The sequence below is a fragment of the Triticum dicoccoides genome, chromosome 6A (assembly GCF_002162155.2).
Source record: "Triticum dicoccoides isolate Atlit2015 ecotype Zavitan chromosome 6A, WEW_v2.0, whole genome shotgun sequence".
NCBI lineage: Eukaryota > Viridiplantae > Streptophyta > Magnoliopsida > Poales > Poaceae > Triticum > Triticum dicoccoides.
In genome coordinates this window covers 628,126,709-628,133,195 of record NC_041390.1, presented here as the reverse complement: position 1 = coordinate 628,133,195, position 6,487 = coordinate 628,126,709, and positions in this window count along the sequence as shown.

The window sequence follows — 6,487 nt, the reverse complement described above, 5'->3', positions numbered from 1 at the left end:
ACCGCCGCCGACGACCCACCGCACCCTCCCCCGCTCCACCGCCGCCGCCGACACCCCGCACCTTCATTACCGACCTGTCAAAGCCCATTCGTGTTGTCGTGAGGAGAGGCAAAAGGAAGATCATCGGAATGGATGGAGTAGCCAATGAGCAAGACTTCGACAAGTACGGCGACCCGAAGATTGAACATGACGACGACGATGAAGTAGCAACATACACCACAAGAAGAAGCAGGACCACCCTACCTAAAGGACGTCCGTTCCACAGAAGAACTCCATTTGCGAAAAAGAAGGGCAAGAAGATTGTGAACAGATAGCTAGCTAGCTAAGATCGATTGTATTTAAATCGTAGTCTTCATTTCTCAATTGTATTACACGGGCACTTTTTGAATTCATGAATATTTTTTCAAATTTGATGAATATTTTTAAATCTCGATCGCTATCCCCCTCCATCTGCACCGCACCCTCCCCCGCTCCACCGCCGCCGCCGACCCACCGCATATATGTTACTCCCAAAAGCATATAAAGTTTGTCAAATTTGGAGCTATGGATATTTAGTTATGATTTAAACAAGTTTGAACATATTTAAACACAAATAAATATCAAACATCATTTTAAATGTTGTTAACATGGCAACAAACTGCATATTATTTTTCTTCATGAAATTCTGAGCATCTAGCATATGTGACATGTTATATTTGGATGCATGCATAAAAAGATATGTGCAAAGAAAAAAATGCATAAAAACAAAAATTGGGGAGCCTAGGAATCGAACCCAGGACCTCCCAGTGTGTGTGCTGCATGCTGACCAATCGAGCTAGTGTGTGTCTTCTGTTTCGGATACAGTTAGGTGGAATATAACCTGAGTGCTCGAACTGTAATAAAAAAATTACTAATGATGCACCGCGGGGAGGTGCGCCATTGCTGTCGTCGTACTTATGGCGCACTAGGGGGAGGTGTGCCATTGCTAACCCTCCCCACTTCACCTATTCCCCTCTGGCCTCTCTCCCTCCCTGGCCAGATCCCCCACACTCGGCCTAACCTCGCCGCAGCCGCCCACGCGCCCCCGCCGCCTCCCTCTCCCCTTCGCCGCCTCCCCCCGAGCCCCACCTCCCCCCGAGCGCCGCCTCCCTCACCTCGGAGCCGCCCCATGTCCACCAGGAGAGGAGGCCCCACGTCCACCAGGAGAGGAGGCCTGCGACCTTCCCGCCGTCTATCCCCGCCTCCCCCAACCTCACCGTCTCCACCCTCCGTCGTCTCGACCCTCATCGTTGTCAGGTAACCTTCCTCCCTCTGCCTCTCTTCTCCTCTCTTCCTCCTCTCCTCCCTCCCAGCCATGCCCTCTTCTTCTCTCTTTTGCTAGGTTTAGGTCAAATCCCTCTCGAATTTAGGTCAAATTAGGTTCAAAAAATGAGTTAGCGATTTGTGATTTCGCTGATGATATAGGGCATCCTGCAGTATTGGGGGAACACATGGTCTTTTGTTAATCTCCTGTGGCTGTGTGGTTAGGGTCTTTAAAAATTCAGTAATTCACCCATTGACCATTGAACATGGTGATGTTACAGAGCACCAGACTGGGTACAAGCCAAACAGAAAGGAAGGAGAATCAATTTGGGTAGAACCACAAAAATCTTGCAGATTTTGGTGAAGAGGAGAAAAAAATGCAGTCAACTCTCACTCTCACCAAAGCAGACATACACCATTGCTCTGATGCAACTTGTGTTGTCAAGTATCTGACTCGTGCGGGTTAAACTTATCTTTCAGCAGCAGGGGAAGGTTTAGAATTTGCTAAACTGACTCATCTTGCAGAGAGCAGTCAAATGTTTTAGAACCATGGGGGTTATTTTCTTACACTAACCACCTGGTTTAGTTACTTTTGTGGTGAAGGAGGACGGTTGTATGGCCCTGCACAAGTTCAGTTCAGCTTTGCTGTCTGAATATGTTGCAGATCTCCGTGTCGTTGTCTTGAGATTGATTATTTCATGAATATGTTGAGGGGATTTATGTTAACTGAAAGTTCAGGGTTTGTTACTGTCTGAATCTACTTGCTGAATTGGCTGATGAGCGCAAGTAACAGTTATCAGTAGTAACAGTTGTCAGTTGATGATTAGCTTATGCTGTGCTTGCCTATTCTTGTTCTTATTCCAGGAGGAGTTTGAGGAGTACGCGGAGAAGGCCAAGACGCTGCCGGACACCACCACCAACGAGAGCAAGCTCTGCCTCTACAACCTCTACAAGCAGGCCACCGCCGGCCCCGTCAACACCGGTACATGCATTCACATTTTACGCGCCTTTTTCTTTTCATATTCCTACTAGTTTTAGTAGTAACAAGTGTAATATCAGGTCTGATTTGCTGTTGAAGTCAGATTCGTGTGTCCTCTGTATAAATAAAAACTATCTAATTGGTTTGACATGCTGCTTGCTTGCCCTGTCCTGCTTAGCACTGAAGGGTGACTCTGTCTGATTGATTGTGTGCGCGCATATATATATCGTTAGAAAAGACAACCTGATGAAAAAGGAAAAATACACAGCCCCCATCTAATTGGTTCAACTAGTCCAACCAACCCCAGGTGGTCACTTTACATAATGTTGTAGATCATTGTAGTGTCCTAATGTCTAAGACTGTTGCATTGGAGGTTCATCTTGCAAACATATCAGAACCTGCAAACATTTTATTACTTGTTGCATTGGAGGTTCATCTTGTCTTGAGGCAAACAAATCAACATTGGAGGCTCATCTTTGAGGCTCATCTTTATTACATATCAGAACTTGCAAACAAATCTGTGAAAGACTTGTAAAGTTGCTGGGTTTTGTCTCCGACCATTGTGTCGTGATGAATTTGCAGGTACCCCGAGAGGCCCTTGAGTTTGTCGGAATGTCGATTAACTTCCGTTCCGGCAAATTCGGGTACTCCATATGTCCTATTTTCAGCAAAGGTCATGCTGAAATTTTCCATGAATTTTAGCATGACTTTGGTAAAAATAGGACATATGGGGTACTTGCGACTAATGTTGATTATCTTCTGCTCAAAATTTATGTTGCTATAATGTTGTATGATAATGTTGTAAGGGTACTAATTGGTCTCTTCTGCTGCTTATCAGAGATGGGGGGAAGCAGCCACCGCCGCTCTGCCTCACCGGAGTACGAGTTGGATGCTTTCGAGTTCTTTACTATCATACTTTCTTCTTCAGTATCAGCCACGAGGCAAGTATATAAAACGAGAGATCTCCCCTTCACCCATCTCATTATGATAACTCTGTTGTTTGCTACATCACTCCTTGTCCCAAATTGCAGAGGCTGCCTGACGCTTTTATGAAGATGCTGGGTGAAGATCCGCTAGATAATGTGAGGCTCCGACAGGCTGGCAGCGGGGTTCGCAGGCTGTGGGACGTGGAGTTGGTGATCGAGGAGGGCCACATGTACCTGTGCCGTGGCTGGGAGAAGTTCTACAGTGCCTACGACCTGCGGACCGGGTACTTTCTTCTCTTGAGGTACGATGATGACGCCACAATGCTCATCGTGAAGGTTTTCAACAAGACTATGTGTCGCATGCGCTACGCTGAAGATGAAGATGCCAGTGCGTTCTGCCTCTTCTTAGTCCTCCATATTTGGCTTTGTCTCACATTGATTGTTAATGGTCATTGTTGCATTTGGACATGCAATGGGAGCAGCAGCAGCGACACTGGCTACACCCAATGCAGCAGCGATTATGGCTGTAGCAAAAGCAACAACAATTCTGGCCTTAGCGAAAGCAGCAGCGATTCTGGCAGCAGCGAAGACAACGAGAAGGATGATCCAGACTGGAGTAGGGGAGAAGAGGAGCAAAGTGGGGATGAGGAGCTGCAGGATGACGATGGGCATCAGGCTGAGGATGACCTAGCGCTGGTGGTGGCTGACCAAGGGCAAGAGATGGTGGTGGCTGACCAGGTGCAAGACATGGTGGTGGCTGACCATGGGCAAGAGATGGTGGTGGCTGACCATGGGCAAGAGATGGTGGTGGCTGACCATGGGCAAGAGATCGTGGTGGCTGAGGGTGGCCTCGCGATGGTAGTGGTGCCTGACAATTACCACGCACCGGTGGTGGCGCCGGCGATCCCACAGCTGGGCGACATGACCACGCCAATTGTGGTAGAAGACTACATCCCACAGCTGCCTCCACTGCCTCCACCGCCTCGCCGCTCTTGGTGCATCAGGCTGAGGAAGGAGAAGGAGAAGAACAATGAGAACTGAACTATGTCAGGTATGTCAGATCTCCAAAATGATATATATATATATATATATACTTAGTTACCTATTTATCTCTAATATGCTTAGTTTCCTATAGGTTAGCTCCAAAATTACTCATGTTAGCACAAAATGATCAAGTTTACATAATAAGCTTATAGTCTTCTTCTTATTCTTCTTCTTACCCAAAATGACATAGGTTAGCTTCATTTTACCTAAGTTGGCTCTAATATTCTAACTTAGAGCTTATATGCTTAGTTTCCTATAGGTTAGCTCCAAAATTACTTATGTTAGCACAAAATGATCAAGTTTACATAATAAGCTTATAGTCTTCTTCTTATTCTTCTTCTTATCCAAAATGACATAGGTTAGCTTCATTTTACCTAAGTTGGCTCTAATATGCTAACTTAGAGCTTATATGCTTAGTTTCCTATAGGTTAGCTCCAAAATTACTTATTTTAGCACAAAATGATCAAGTTTACATAATAAGCTTATAGTCTTCTTCTTATTCTTCTTCTTATCCAAAATGACATAGGTTAGCTTCATTTTACTAAAGTTGGCTCTAATATGCTAACTTAGAGCTTATATGCTTAGTTTCCTATAGGTTAGCTCCAAAATTACTTATGTTAGCACAAAATGATCAAGTTTACATAATAAGCTTATAGTCTTCTTCTTATTCTTCTTCTAGTCTTCTTCTTCTTCTTCTTCTCTTCTTCTTCTTCTTCTTCTTCTTCTTCTAACTTCTTGTTTATCATTTTGCAGATTTGATTTAATTCACGGAAGCTTGCATGGATGGAGTGCTTCTTTTCCATTTGTGTTTTCATTTTGTATCAATGTGAAACTTTTGTGAATTGATGGATAACGGTGTTGAATGAACATTGTGAAACTTTTGTAATATGTAACGATGGAACTATGTGTTGGCTATGTATGTATATATGATGAAACTTGTGTGTTGGATATGATCTGGTGGGCGCAGGTAACATCGTTACATATGGCCCCCTGTATGTAAGCTAAGCAGATCTGTGTTGTATGTTATCTCTAATATTTTTTAACCTGTGAAAATATCAGAAACGAAAAAAATCCCTAATATTCATACTAGTGGCGCACCACACAAGACACTAATGGCGCACTGTTATAATCACACTAATGGCGCATCACCCAACAGTGCGCCATTAGTATGCCAAAGCACATGGTTAAATATGGCCCCCTGGGAGGCATACTAATGGCGCATGGTGTTCTATACTAATGGCGCACTGCTTGGTGCGCCATTAGTATACCAGATACTAATGGCGCACCGGTAGTAAGAAATACTAGTGGCGTGATACTAATGGCGCACCAGCAGTGCACCATTAGTGGGCAAAACTGGTGCGCCATTAGTAGCCCTTTTCCTATTATTGTCATGATAAAAGAGCAATATCAGATGCCCATGATGGGTGAGCGGAAGTTCTTCCGTTGTCTTCAAATACGGCAAAAACGCAACGACATCTTCATATCTCAAGAAAAATACCTCAAAGATTGCCTGAAGAAGTTTGGAATGCAAGACTGCAAAGGTTATACGACGCCAATGCCTAGCAAGAGTTATCTAGATTCTGACGCCAATGGTAAAGAGTTCAATCAAAAGGTATACCGCTCCATGATTGGTTCTTTGCTTTACTTATGTGCATCTAGGCCAGATATCATGCTTAGTTTTTGCATGTGTGCCCGATTCCAAGCGGCACCAAAGGAATCGCATCACTTAGCTGTGAAGCGAATTCTTCGATATTTGGCTTATACCCCAACACTAGGATTATGGTATCCAAAGGGTTCAGAGTTTGATCTAGTTGGATTCTCGGATGCTGATTATGCTGGTGACAAGCTGGATCGCAAGTCTACATCAGGCACATGTCACTTTCTGGGACGATCACTTGTGTGTTGGTCTTCAAAGAAGCAGAACTGTGTATCTCTCTCCACTGCTGAATCTGAATACATTGCTGCTGGATCTTGCTGCGCTCAGCTTCTATGGATGAAGCAAACACTCAAAGACTATGGAATTCATCTGAAGCAAGTGCCACTCTACTGCGACAATGAAAGCGCCATCAAGATCGCCAAAAACCCAGTTCATCACTCGAAGACAAAGCACATTCAGATCCGTCATCACTTTCTCAGAGATCATGTCATGAAGGAAGATATTGATATCATTCACGTCAACACTGAAGAGCAGCTGGCAGATATCTTCACAAAGCCCTTGGATGAGAAAAGGTTCTGCAAGTTGCGGTGTGAGCTAAAT